At 37.0% G+C, this 15,341-nt stretch overlaps 1 protein-coding gene and 1 long non-coding RNA gene across 4 annotated transcripts in view; both read right to left on the bottom strand.

Annotated features, from left to right (window-relative positions):
* The window catches only part of LOC126891744 (zinc finger protein 271-like), a 235,120-nt gene that overhangs the window by 72,293 nt on the left and 147,486 nt on the right, over positions 1-15,341 (bottom strand). The gene's annotated exons all lie outside the window — the stretch shown is intronic.
* On the bottom strand, positions 90-8,216 carry LOC126891756 (uncharacterized). The gene is made up of 3 exons (XR_007700540.1): positions 7,750-8,216; positions 1,515-1,672; positions 90-270 (listed from the first exon to the last, which is right to left on the bottom strand). It is a non-coding gene; the product is annotated as an uncharacterized LOC126891756 (long non-coding RNA).

Here is a 15,341-nt window from a genome sequence, read left to right as displayed (position 1 = left end):
TCTATCTTACAAATCTCTTGAAAAAAACAGATAGGAGGTATTGTCACATCACTGACGATATGTGGCCATACCAAATAATACATCCTTGATAAATATAAACATTTTTATTGCAAAAAATCTTTACATACATTTTTTAATGTAATTTACTGACATTCCTAAATATTATAAAAAAATGTGTCACATTTGCTTTGTAAACCTTTCTTTTGCTTTTCGTAGCCACATATTCTGTTTCCTTTCTGGTTTTTTGTAGACCACTTCTCTCAGCTGATTCTAAAAGAAAATAAAATAAAAGGTAATTTTTCTATCCTTTACAATTAACAATCAGAAGAAATATTATTTACAGGTAATAATACGCATAAATAATAATAATAAAAAAATAAATATTAAATAATATTTAAATAAATAATAAATAATATTTAATAAATAAAATAATAATAATGAACATTTTGTATTTTGACAACGACATCCGACGTGGAAGTAGAAACCTTAATAAAATTATTTTTTCAAGTAAATTGTGGCTTATTTCCTCATTAGAATAGTTAATTACAAAAAAGCCACAAAGAAATAGATTTTTCACAAACAAATAAGTATTTAGTATTCATTATATTTATTGTTTTTATTATTTACTTTAATGTCCTACTGGTACATTATTTGACAAATAATGACATTTCGAAGTCTGTTAAGTATGATATAACGCCCTTGGGCATTAAATTTAAATAACGACTTAGATACTGTCAAGTTGACAAATATCAACCTAAGTAAAACTATGGTTACCACAATTATGTTACTACTGTTACTGGTAAATGTACTTATTTAAAAACTAATCAATTCAAAATTCATTCAAATTTTTCGCATATAAAGAATAATTTAGTCAGACATTAAACGTTGAAGGCACCACAGGTATTATAATAATAACGCTTTCGGTCAACGTATATCCCTCAGGCCCTTGTTAAAAACACCATTGACCTCAAGCGTTATTATCCTTATAATACCCTTGGTACCTTAATAACTGTAACATAAGATTATACCTTAATTCTTGTTTTCTATTTCTGATGTTTTTATTTATTTACATTGAATATTAATCTGTTTTGTTGTATAATCTACTTCGCAATAATTATGTGATATATTTGACTTAAAATGAATTCAAAAATTTTTTGCAGTTGGGCAACAATGTCAACTTAGATCTCCGATGTAGATAATGAATTACAACAGTATCTATATTGTACAGACTGTATTATTAATTAGGTTATTTATTTATTTATTTATTGAAATATACATCCACCAGGTATAAACCCATAAAGGTGTACATAAGAAAACTACATACATTGACTGAACACTTGATGACAAAATATAAAATAAAATAAAAGAATAACCAAAAATGTTTCTGTTGTTAATACACATACACAATAATAAACAAAGACCTTAATAAAGAAAAATAACATGGCATCAATTCGATAAGCTATTGCGTATTTCGCGTTTAAAGATGTTAAAACCAAGAAAAAAAATGCATATACCTGTGTGACATAAGCTATTGGAACAGCACAGTCTCTTAAACGAACAGATGAAAGTGAAGTTCTGTCAATATCTTTTTCTAAAAAGTGTTTTGAACATACTCCTCTATTAACAAATCTGATCTATACTTCATGTCTTCTTCGCAGAATCTTCTGGAAAGCTAAAAATACAAAATATATGCATTACTAAGCATTATTAACAAATTTTAGTTTTAAATAAAAAATATGATTAATGGACTCACAAAATATTATAAAACAGCTTAGAAATTGTTTATTAGTATAGTCGGTTCCCCAAACTCTGACACAACTGGCTAGTGATTTTAGTAGGTAATTTTTTTTGTTTTTGGCCAATTTTGCCAAAATTACAGTAATTATTAACTATTTAGTTATTATTTTTTTTTTTGCCAATTTTACCAAATTGGCAAAATTATTTACTAAAATCACTAGCCAGTTGTGTCTGAGACTCAGTAGTACTGAGACTGAGTTTAGCAAATCGACTATAATATTCTGTGTATTCATTAGTTGGTACTGCATATTATAGTGTGTGGTCTACCATCCTATTTATAAAGGCATACATTAGCAAAAACGCAAAAAGAATTACTTTAGTTTTACAAATCCTATTGTTATTATCTCTATTTACTATTTTAGTTAGGAATAAGCGAAGTTTGTGGCTTATTCACAATTATTATTAAAATAATAAATGGATATGACCAATTATTAACTTATAAAATAAAATAATAATTCTTCTGATTTATGCCTTTTATTCACTTTGTTATATCTAGGTTACTTAAAAGATTTTTTATGAATACAGTGGAACCTCGATAAGTCGGATTAATCGGGACCGTGGCTGGTTCGGGTTATCGAAAATCCGGGTTAGCTGGAGAATATCGTAAAAACTAATAAATTACGGTATACTAACAGATAAACTTCATTATTGCAAAAACATGAAATACATATTATGCACAGTACATCTAAATTACGTACAGTTGCATACAGTATTGTTCATATCTGGGTAAACAACTCAGTCGAACCGAGAAAATGTTTATTTTGTCTGATGAAAATCGTTCCGGGTTAGCCGAACTTCCGAGTTATCGGAGGCCGACTTAACGGGGTTCCACTGTAGTATTATTAGGGTTTTTTTTTTTTTTTTTTTTTTTTCCGGAAGCCGTCCGTGCATGCACCCCGGTGGCACTGCAGCTTTTCAGCTTATTGTGCTTCCTTCCATTTGTTCTCATGACACCCAATCCAATAATGCAGTGCCCTTTACTAGCCTGTAAAGGTCCATTGGGTTAGTGCCATACACTGTCGGACTTGGTTTGCAGTCTCCATATATTGCTTGTCTCTTACGATCCAGCGCCTCGCAATCGCATAATAAATGTCTGACTGTCTCGGTCTCTCTATTGCATAGTCTGCAGCTGAGATCTCCGTTATATAGTCCTATCGTGTGTAGGTGTCCTTTTACTGGAAAGTGTCCAGTTAAGAAACCTGTAATAATTTTGAGCTGATTCCTGTTCATTTTGAACAGTTCTTCAGCTCTTTTTGCGCATGTCTGAGGTATAAATCTCTTCGCATGCTTTTGCGTGGGAATTTCTTCCCAGTATTCTTTGTGCTGTCTTCGTATCCAGCCTCTTAATCGGTCTCTGATTGTGCTTTTGGGCACTCCCAGTGCCGGTTCTGGACCGAAGTATCCTGTTGCTGATCCTCGTCTAGCAAGTTCGTCAGCTTTTTCATTACCAGCGATCCCTTGATGTCCAGGCACCCAAATGAGTTTTACCTCATTATGTTCCGCCAGGGTGTCAAGTTCTTCGCGGCATTCCCATACAAGCCTTGAGGTTATCCTTGGGTTCTTTAAAGCCCTCAAGGCCGCTTGGCTGTCTGAACAGATATTGATTCTCTTATTAGTATAAGTCCTCAATCTGTTTATCCGTGCACAGTGCAGGATTGCATATACCTCCGCCTGAAATACAGAGGTATATTCTCCTAGTGGGATGGAACCGTTATAGTTCCTATCCTCACTATATACTCCTGATCCCGAACCATCTTCTGTCTTGGACCCATCTGTATACCAGGTGTGGCCCTCATACTTCAGATGTCTGCCAGGATCTTCCCATACCTCTCTGGAGTGTATTTCCACCTGAAAAGGTATTTCCATTTTATATTTGGGGATACAATGGTCTGTTATCATCTCCCATATTGGATCCCCGCATATATCATTGATGCTGCAGTGTCCTTTGCCCACTGCAATTTTGCTTTGATTACCCTGCAGTCTATGTAACCCCATCCTTGCCTCGCCCTTCACTGTGATGTGTAAGGGAGGAAGGTCTAGTAAGGCTTCCATTGCTGCAGTTGGTGTGCCTCTCATTGCTCCTGTTATGCTGAGACAGACAAGCCTTTGTATCTTGCCTAACTTCTCTATAGCATTTCTCTGTTGCACCTTTGGCCACCAGACCAATGCTGCATACGTTATTGTGGGCTTTACCATCATGTTGTATATCCAATACATCATGTCCGGTTTAAGTCCCCATGTTCTGCCATGTGTGCGTCTGGTCACCATTAAAGTGGCCATCGCTCTTTTGGTTATTCGTTCCAGGTGTTGATTCCAGGTAAGCCTTGAGTCTATTATGACTCCGAGATATTTTACCTCCCTCTCCACCTTTAGGGAGATCCCCATGAGATTCACAGGTCCTATTCCCTCTAATTTTGTCCTTCTGGTGAAGGCTACTATTTTGGATTTGTGAGGGCTTACGGACAATCCTACCTCACTTGTCCATTTTGATACTACATTCAGGGCCTGTTGCATGTTATCCCTGACAGTTGTATTGAACTTGCCCTGAGCCAGAATGACAAAATCATCTGCATAGCCCAGGACATTATATTTTTTCCTGTTGAGCGTTCCAATCAGTCCGTCCATAACCAGATTCCACACTAACGGAGATAATACACCTCCCTGTGGGCATCCTCTGGCAACCCGTGCTGACATGGTCTCGCCCATCAGTGTCGAATATACCACGCGGCTTTTAAGCATGCATTCTATCCACCTGCAGCTTATTTCATCCACTCCTTTCAGCCGGATAGCCTTTGTGATTGCATCGAATGAGGTGTTGTTGAAGGCTCCCTCTATGTCGAGAAAGGCTCCCAACATCACCTCTTTGTTTTCCAGAACATACTCCACCCTCCGTACTAGATGGTGCAGTGCTGTTTCTGTTGATACACCTGGCCTATATGCATATTGGTCTTGTTCTATTGGTCTTTCAACCAATATTCCATCCCTAATATGTCTATCTACCAGTTTTTCCATTGTCTTTAGTACAAAGGATATCAGACTTATTGGTCTAAGGGACTTCGCAGTACTACGTCCACCCTTACCAGGCTTAGGTATGAATGCTACCCTTGTCGACCTCCAAGCAACTGGTACATACCCCAGCGCAATACTTGCACGAAGTATTGTACACATTTGCTTGTACATTGCTTCTGTACCTTTTTGCAAAAGTACAGGATAAATCCCGTCCGTTCCCGGTGATTTATATGGTTTAAATGAACTTACTGCCCATTTTATTTTGTCTGGTGTCACCATCTCTTTTGCAGCTCTCCAGCTTCCCCTATTTCCATATTTCATGGTAACTGGTCCTTCTTGCTGTAGAACTTCTGGTGTCATCATTCTGGTGACCGACCCAGGGAAGTGAACATTGAAGAGTTCCCTCAGCGTCTCTTCACTGGTCTGTGTGTAATCGCCTGACTCCATTTGGAGCGTGGCGATATTGCTCTTAGGTTCTTTCGAGAGAACCTTTTGGAGTCTAGCCACTACTGCAGTCTGTTCTATCTCCTCGCAGTGCTTCCTCCATGATTCTCTTTTGGCTTTCCGTAGAGCCTTGTTATATTCAGTCAGAGCTTTGCGATATTCGCTCCACTCGCCTGATCTCTTGGCAGAATTGAATTCTTTTCTCGCATCTCTCCTTCTTTTAGCAAGTTCATTGTTCCACCAGGGCACTTTCCTGTTGGAGCTCCTCACTGTTACGGGACAGTTATCTTTATATGCTTCTATGACTATATCCTGAAATTGTTCAGTAGCCATATCTAGCTCTATTGTGTTCCTTATCCTCTTTATAGCCCCACGAAAACTATATGTCAGGTCTTCTTGATACGCTTCCCAATCAGTTTTCCTGGGGTTTCGATAAGTCTCTGTTTCGTGCTCATAGCCCGTTATTTCAAAGTATATGTGTCTGTGGTCTGAGAAACTCGCCTCATCAGACACATGCCAGTTCCTAACGATGCTGCTTGCAAATGCAGTCGCCATCGTTATATCGATAACCTCCTTCCTATTAGCAGTCACAAAGGTAGGTTTGTTGCCTACATTTAGTATGTCTAAATTATATTCCATAATAAATTGTAGTAAGTGCTCACCTCTTTCGTTGTTTCCGGTGCTCCCCCAGCTGATGTGATGTGAGTTGGAGTCACAACCGATGATTATCTGTGATCCTTTGCCTCTGCAGTCTCTCATCAGCTCCTCCAATTCCCTTGGTGGTGGTGGGTTAGGATCATCATAGGGCAGATAGGCTGATCCGAATATTATCTCCTTCATCCTACCTCCCTCTGTAACTTTTAGTATTACTGCTGTTAGATCCCTAGAACAGAAATTAGTTAACGGCAGTACCTTAATGTTGCTTTTAGCTATTATGCAGGTTCTTGGTACTTCAGCGGATCTACTGTAAATCAGTTCTCCACTTATTCCTGAGAGACCTTTTATTTTACCCTGGTTTACCCAGGGTTCTTGGATGAGAGCAACATCAAACCTTTCCATCGCCACAGCAAGTTCTGCCGAAGCTGCCTTACTGTGTTGAAGGTTGGCTTGGATCACTCTCACCTTTGTCATCTCCATCTGTCTCCCGCACGATCTTGAATGCTACCCTTCCCATCCTATAAAAGGCCTTGAGTTGGGTCTGCTTCAAAGCCCTAAAGGAGACCTTGTCGATCGAGTACGCAAGGATTTCTCCTTGCCCCTCGACCTTCTGGCTTTTCAGTGTCCAGTCTGTCGTATTGAGCCCTGCATTCTGCTTGCCCAAGCGACTCCTGAACACTTTTTCGCTTATGCCGGTCTCAGGCACGTGCACAAGCACAATCGGTCTTCTCAAGTCCTTGGATTTGATCAACTTCAAATCCGCCGACTCCCAGAGATCCCGAAGCTCTCGTACCGTCCCCTCCAGCCAAGATTTGGTAGGCTCATTCGCGCAGTGGATCCACAGAATCCCCGCGCTGAATGTAGTTCTTAGGAACTGCAGTGGATTCTGACTTCCGCCGGGTGCCTTATCCACTGCCTCTTCCAGTTTTGTTCGAACCAGTTCTGCTTGTTCCTGGTTCAGTTTTACCTCAGGATGAAGTCTGTCTACCACCGCCATCCTCAGTTTGTCTGTCACTTCGCCGTAAGTGCCAGTCTGCGTTTTACTGCCCCTTACCTCTTTAGCGCTAGCAACTGTGCCAGTCTGCGTATTACCGCTCCTGGTCGCGTTGTTAGCTGCTTGTTTCGTAATTCCCTTCGGTCTTTTGGCCTCGGGGTTTTTTGTTGGGGTTGAGTTGTCAGACCGGGTCCTTTTCACTCCCGTGGTCTGGTCACTTTTCCCCTTTTGGCCTTTGGTCTTATGTGGGTTCTCTTTAACCCACGTCCCAGCAGCTATTTTTTCGGCTTTCTTAAGCCTCCGTTTTTGAGCCCCAGATAGCTTTTTTGTCCCGAGACTTAGTTTCTCGAGGCTTGTCTCTAGCTGGTCAGCTTCAATACCTCTCTCCTCGGAATGGTCTGCTGTTTCCACAGCTCCCTTGTCCGTGTGTTCTATATGGTCTGCTGCTCCCGCAGCTTCCATTCTTGTTTCTTCGGAGAGGTCGCCCATTTCTGAGTCCCTCTCCGCTTGTTTAATGTTTCTCTTTGGTTCCACGATTGTTCCCACGAGTAGGGTCGAAATAAATGTCGAGTACGGCAGTGCGCCCTTACCGCACCAAGGCTATATTCCCCTAGAGTTCGCCATCTCTCTAGGGCATCGCTTCAGATACACTTTACTCCCTGTACCATGCATCCCGTTGGCACGATGGTGTTACACCTTAGGATTGGGAGGATGGATCATTTGGCGTTACCCAGGGTGCACCACGTGGAGGCGATCCAACGCTACACCCCTATTATTAGGGTATTAATAGTATTAATTTATTTTCTGAAATACAGGGCATGCCTTCGTTTACATATTTGCATACTAACCTTTTAATAGGGCTTTTCATTCACAGTCATTTGTTTGGAGCTTCTGTCATAATTGAAACGTTATTCCTGCAGATTTTTTTATCTACATTTGTTTCTGCTACTCCAACTGCGTTAAAAACAGGACACCATTTTATTCACTATGTTAATAATACTATTAAAGCTATTATAAAAGTATCCGAATTAAAAAAATATTCTTAAAAAGCACAAATAATAGAAACAACGATCCACCCACGGCAAAGCAAGGTGGCCAAGATGAAGATGCCAAGATGGCCGAAGCGAGGTCGTTGGTTGGTCGTTTTTAGTCACGTGATGCCCTCTCAAGCGCCATGCACAAAAATATATGCACGGCGAATTTGAAAATGAACGCAAAAGAAATAAATATAAATGCCTCTCTTGGGTTTTGCATAAGTTATAAGTATTTTTTTTATTAACAAAATCGCATTCCAAATTGAATATTCGCGAACAATAATTTTTATTACATTTGTATGTTTATAATATTGTATTAATTGAACTTGGGAAACTCTTTAAATTTGACATATTATTGCACTGTAGGCCTAAAGTGTCACTTAGTTTGTCTGGTATGTTATAAGTAATGTTGTATCTGTTACACGTATGTATTATTTCGCAACTTAAAATATAGGAACATTGGTAGTATGTTCACAGAATGTCTTATGGTAACATTCCAGGAATAATTTAAACAGATGTTCACCGAATGTTCCCTAAATGTCCAGGACATTCAAATATTGATAGAACTTTGGTAGTACATTCCTGGAATGTTGTGTGTTGTTAGGGTTACCTACTAGCTTCGTCCTCTGCTTCTTTGTCGTAATGCATTCCACAATTCTTCATTTGTTATGGTGTTGGGCCAATACATCTTCAGAATATTTTGTGGGAATCTATTTACAAAAACTCTTCCTTGCATTTCCTTCTGATATTGTTCATGTCTCACTCCCATATTCCCATATAGTAGTATTGATTTGATGATACTATTAAATGTGTTTTGGCTAATTTATGTTGAGATATGATATGATAGGATTTCAAAGGCCTGTTGTTCTTTTTCCTATTCTATGTTTAATGTTTGCCTGGACTCCAACTTTTGCACTATTATACTATCAAGATAGCAGAATTCTTTAACCTGTTTTATTTCTTCTTGATTGATGTATAGTTTACCATGCTCACTTATTCCTATTCTCATCTCTACTATCTTATTAGTGATGATTTTAAGACCAACCTCATCTGCATTTCCCTCCAGCTTCCTTATCACGTTCTTCATGTCATCTATTTTATGTGATATCAAGCAGATATCATATTGCATATCCCAATGTTGGATTTAATTGGCAACCAAATCTAATCTTTATACAACAGTTGCAGATGGTGCATCTGCTTACTTGCCATGTAGTGAGTCCTTATTTTATTTAATTATTTAACAAAAGGTAAGTAGTAGTAATTCTAAATTAAATATTTGAAATTAAACATTATTTTCACACTAACTCAATATGTTGAAGTAGAGCTAAACTAATGCTCCCCTGTAGCACCATCTACATGTGTGTGCAGCCCAACATACAGTGAGCATGTAAAGGTTGGAATAAATTCATTTTCTCAAGAATGGACGATTTTGGGAAAAAATCCCGAAACAGGTCAATTTTTATTTTTAAATTACGACTTTTTGGCATTATTATCATACTAGTGACACCCATCTGGGCGTGATTACGTCATCAATGATTTTTTTAAATTAGAATAGGGGCCGTGTGGTGGCTCATTTGAAAGGTAATTGAATTTTCTAATCATTAATATAAACATTAACATAATTACTTATATACAGGCTGCCCAAAAAAAATTTTTTTTGATTAAATTTATTGACATAAAAAGAAGAATATATTGTCATTTATTTAATTCACAATACACTTTACTGCTCTTAGAAAACAGAAAGAAATGTTTATTTGAAAAATAGTCTTTGCTTTTCGCTTAAATTAAATGTTCAAAATGTCAAGAGGCAGGTGGGTGGCTGCTTTAATATTGAATTTAAGCAAAAAACAATATTTATTTCTCAAATAAACATTTTTTCCTGTATTCTGATAGCAGTAAAATGTATTTTGAATTAAATAAATTACACACATTCTTCTTTTTATGTTAATAAATTTAATTAAATTTTTTTTTGGACAGCCTCTATAAATAATTTTGTTATTGTTTATATTACTGAATAGAGAATTGAATTACCTTTCAAATGAGCTACCACAAGGCCCCTATTCTCGTTTAAAAAAATCATGGATGACGTCATGACGCCCAGATGGGTGACGTCACTAGTATGACATATATGCCAAAAAGTCGTAATTTAAAAATAAAAATTGACCTGTTTCGGGATTTATTTCCAAAATTGCCCATTCATGAAAAAATAAATTTATTCCAACCTTTACGTGCTCACTGTATAATTACACTATATATTTAATTTTCAAAATAAAATAACTAATAATTTTAATTAAACACCAAAATACCCTTTATTTAATAACTATTTAACCTATATAATAACTAAAAAACTCTATTTAATAACTCTAGACAACTATTTATAAACATTAACAGCCCTTTAATCAACCAATAACCTCAAATTAGGTGACAGTTCCTTTTGGTCGCCGTGTGACATGCGAAATTGGTTAATCAGCGTTTCGGAAACTCAAAACACTTATGATCGGCTGTTAACTAACGATTAATCGTTTGTTAAATCATATGACCGACTGTATATTGAACTCCCGTTTAACTGGTGTTATTGAAACTCAAAATGCATTTGATCAACGATTAACCATCGATTACATAATTTTTGAGATGATCATCCTTTCGGAAACCGGCTGTTGCCAAATCAAAACGAGTAATAAAAGAAAGTAAACGAGAATCTTGGATTAAATTCTCCAGTACTATAACCGCTGACACATCTCCAACTCAAGTATGGAACAAAATTAAACAAATTAATGGACGCAACACAACGTATAAAATACCCGCTCTTATCCACGAAAATAATATTATCACAGACGACCAGAAAATCTCTGATACCTTTGCACAATATTTTTTAGACAAATCCAAAAACAGAATTAACCATTTATTGACACGAGACGAACAGCACCCTCCTCAGTACTCCTCATCTAACCCTGATCCACTTAACCTACCGTTTACTCTGGACGAACTCTATGATGTTGTTAGCTCTCTAAAAAAATCTGCTGCCGGACCAGATGACATTCCCTCAATATTTATTAAAAAACTACATTCAGATACATTAAGAAAATTATTAGATCTGTACAATATTTTATGGACAGATCAACTGTTTCCCAGGCTATGGTGAAAATCCATTTTGATTCCAATTAAAAAGAATGACTGCATGTCAGCATTACCCAGTTCATTTCGACCCATTTCTTTAACTTGCTCATTATGTAAAGTCTTAGAAAAAATGATAAATAATCGTCTTAACTAGTACTTAGAACGACATAAGTTACTAAATCCATTTCAGTCAGGATTCAGATCAAATAGATGCACTATGGACAATTTGGTTTCACTTCAATCTGAAATTGCGTACGCCATGCAAAACAAGAATGAGGTAATTGCCGTTGCTCTAGACATAGAGAGTGCTTTCGATACCACTTCAAAATCAATAACTCTTGCAAAACTTAGTGACCTCAAATTAGAAGGTAATATAACAACATTTATTAATCACTTTTTAACGGATAGAACGTTTCAAGTGTCCATAAATGGTAAAATGTCTGCAACACAAGCTGTAGAGAATGGACTACCTCAAGGTTGTATACTTAGCACCACACTATTCTTAAGGCGGCTGCACAATTGCCCGGGAACGGGAACGAGAACGGAAACGGGAACGGGAAAAAAGTTAACCTCTATGTAAATTAATGTTGTAGATGCACAATAAACGAGAACGAGAAGCTGTCCGGTAACGGGAACGGGAAAGTTGACCATGTTTTAACTTTGGCAGTATTAAAAATACTGTCAAATGCCCAATAAAAATTTGTTATTAGAAGTGTGATCAAGTTTTAGTGACAATTTTTATACATTTTGCATTAAAATAAATGACGAACGATTGATTTCTTTATTGGAAACATGTCCTCATCCGTATGATTGATGTAGATCATTCATAGTACACGTACTTATATGGTAATTAGATACAATAATAATATAAATATTTGAATGATATGCTTTTTATCTTTATGCTGACAAACCTTTGCGATTGCACACATATATTGTGTAAATTAGTTCCAAGATTATAAAAAACGAAAATATTAAAAGCTCGTCATCAAATAAATCCATATTTTTAGAGTTAACAGACATGTTCTTTTAATAAAAGTAGAAAAAGATCGTTCCACAAAATTTATTTTGAGAAGAAAAATAATTAATAGCACAAGTGACAGTGACACAAAACAGCTGTTTACCATTTAATTGTGAATCTGCTGATGCTTTCAGTTTCCGTTCTCGTTCCCGTTTCCGTTCTCGTTCCCGTTCCCGGTCAGTTGTGCAGCCGCCTTTAATCTGTATTAATGACATAAGCTCTATGATAAAAGCACCAGTTCAACACGCTATCTACGCTAATGATATCATTCTATTTTGTTAAGGTAGGACCACATCCAGTACATGTGCGTTACTCCAAAACACCCTAGAGTCTATTACCAATTGGTCAGAAAGTACAGGATTCAAATTTTCACCACCTAAATCTGTAGTAATCCAATTTAGTAAAAAATACAGGTCTCCCCAACCTAATTTACAACTACATGGAACTTCGCTTCGTGTAGTAGATAACCATAAAATCTTAGGTATGCAATTTGATAAAAGACTGTCTTGGAGAAGTCATATACAAACCACTAAAGCTAATTGTTTAAAAAGAATAAATATAATTAAATCCCTTGCTCACTATCACTGGGGATCTGAAGAGGAAGTATTACTCAGAATTTACCAAGCTCTAATTAGGTCCAAACTTGATTACGGTAGCATACTCTATATGTCTGCATGCAAGTCTCTCTTAAATTCTCTTAACGTCGTTCAGAACACATCTCTTCGTATTTGTCTTGGTGCTTTCAGATCTAGCCCATCTGAAGGCATCCATGTCGAAGCCTATGAACCTCCACTGACTGATAGGAGACAAAGACTCCTTCTGAATTATTTTGCAAAGGTCTCTGCCAACCCCTCAAATCCAGCTGCCAATCTTGTTGCCAGACACACAGTAATAGATCCAACAGAAAAACCTAGGTCTGTATACCCAATTGACCGCAAATTACACCAGTTAATTAACAACATAGATTTTTCAAATATGACCCCGATCTGTATCCCTCATACCCCGCCGTGGACCAGAAAGCAGCCTAGTTTTAACATTAGTCTATGTAGATACGACAAAAAGGAAACACCCAGCCTTATGATTAGACAAGAGTTCAATAAAATGATCGACATGGAAAAGTTTGATACAATCTTATACACAGACGCCAGTAAAGATGAACATGGTACAAGTTGCGCAGTTACTACTACAAATGAAACAATAGCGTCATTCCGCCTCCCTACAATCTGCAGTATACATACAGCGGAATTATATGGAATAAATAAAGCTCTAGAAGTCACACCAAAAAGCAGCAAACGTATAGCCATATGCACCGACTCACTGTCATCGATTCATTCACTAAAAACCTTAAGATCACAACACCCAATAGTCAATAAGGTACACACTCACTGCATGTCATCAGCTGTTAACTTCGGGCACCTCAGTCTCCATAATCCGGGTTCCTGCGCACGTAGGTGTTACTGGTAACGAGAAAGCGGACCAAGCAGCGAAAAAAGCTAATTGACCTAATAATCCTGTCGAAAAGATACAGCTCCATCAGGACCTAAAATATCTCTTCAAGCAATCAGTTTTGGAAAATTGGCAAGATCAATGGAATAGAAGCACATCAAAATTACATCAAATACAACCAATAATTCGACCATCGCAAATTCCCATACAAAAAAGAAGAGACAAAGCCATAATCAGACGAATAAGAATAGGTCACACTCGTCTCACGCACGGTTACCTCATGAGTTCTGGAAATCCACCAGTCTGTGAAAGCTGCAACAACACGCGGCTTTCCATACAACATATCCTACTTGAATGCAGTACTTTCAGCTCCACCCGACGACGGCATAACATTATTGGTACCCTTAGTGATATACTTAGTTCACCTGGTTCAATGAACTCCCTGATTGCTTTTCTGAGAGACTCTAAATTGTATAATTTAATATAAAATGTTTATAAATTTTGTAAAAGTACCTAAAACTTGTAGCTTAACCAAATATTGTAACCAATTATTGTAACCAACTATTGTAACCAATTATTGTAAATGTTTTTATTCCCGTGTCAATGACCATAGTTGTCGAGACACGTAAATTTAAATAAAAAAAAAAATAAAACATTTACCGTACACAAATTTTTCATTTTAAATACATTTCATGTTTTCATTTTAAATACTCAATGCATAACAATACCCCAAAGATACGTCGATGATCAAAATCTCTGGTGACGGTTTGGCTTCACTTTTGGTCATAGGATTACTCGTCCTCTCTCTTTCCTTGTCTAAGATCAAACTAGTTTGAGCAAACTGAAAGTGACAGTTAGTGACGTCACATCCTGAGTGTTCATTGTGGATAATAATGAAAAATTTTAATTTTAAATAAAGTACAAACAAGTACTTTTACAAGTCTTATACAAAAAATTTGATCAAACTAGACTGATAGTTAGAGCACAGATTTTTAGAATTTCAAAAAAACTGCAATTGTGACGTCGCTTTGACGTACTTCCGGAGTTTGCTCAAACTGTCTGATCAAATTATTTGATGGCGAGACGCGGCCTTAATGGGACCCCCTACTCCAACCCCTGGAGGTGGCGTGGGGCTCAATTTAAAATCGTAAATGGAAACCCCCAGTTTTTATTGCAGATTTGGATTCCTTACAGGATTCGAGACATTTTTTTCTATTCTATAGAAATAGAATAATATAGAAATAGTCTGTCTCGAGAAATACACTTCCAAATGAAAAACTAAAAAACACGTGTTTAATATTTTCCAAAAACCTATCGAATGACACCGTGTCGTGTTTGGTGGCATTCGACATTCGATAGGATTTTGAAAAATATTCAACTTGTGTTTTTTGATTTTTCATTTGAGAGTGTGTTTCTATAGATATTACCTAAACAATTTCTATAAATTATCCATGGTATCACGATAAATCGTTTTTCAGATTATAGCGCCATCTATCCAGAATTCGAAAAAATGTGTCGAATAAAAGTTGCTTACTTTTAGAAGATACGAAACTAAATGAGCGTTTATGTACGACACCAGTGGTTTTAGAAATAGATGGCGTTAGCAGCTTTCTAGGTGCGAGATTGAATTTACCTGAGACAACGATGAGAGGTATTCAGGTAGCTTTGGTTATCGGAATTTGGGGTCGGTCGGGTCGATCGGATTATAATAAAAATTATTTAATTCTTTTGATGCTTTTAAATTTGAGTTCTCATTCAACGATAACAATGGCAATCTTTAAAATAATTATTGGAGTGTACCTATGTATTACTTTCTAAACTCGTT

Source organism: Diabrotica virgifera, chromosome 9, assembly GCF_917563875.1.
Source record: "Diabrotica virgifera virgifera chromosome 9, PGI_DIABVI_V3a".
NCBI lineage: Eukaryota > Metazoa > Arthropoda > Insecta > Coleoptera > Chrysomelidae > Diabrotica > Diabrotica virgifera.
The sequence above is the reverse complement of the archived record's forward strand: the minus strand, read 5'-3'. Positions and strand labels throughout refer to the sequence as shown.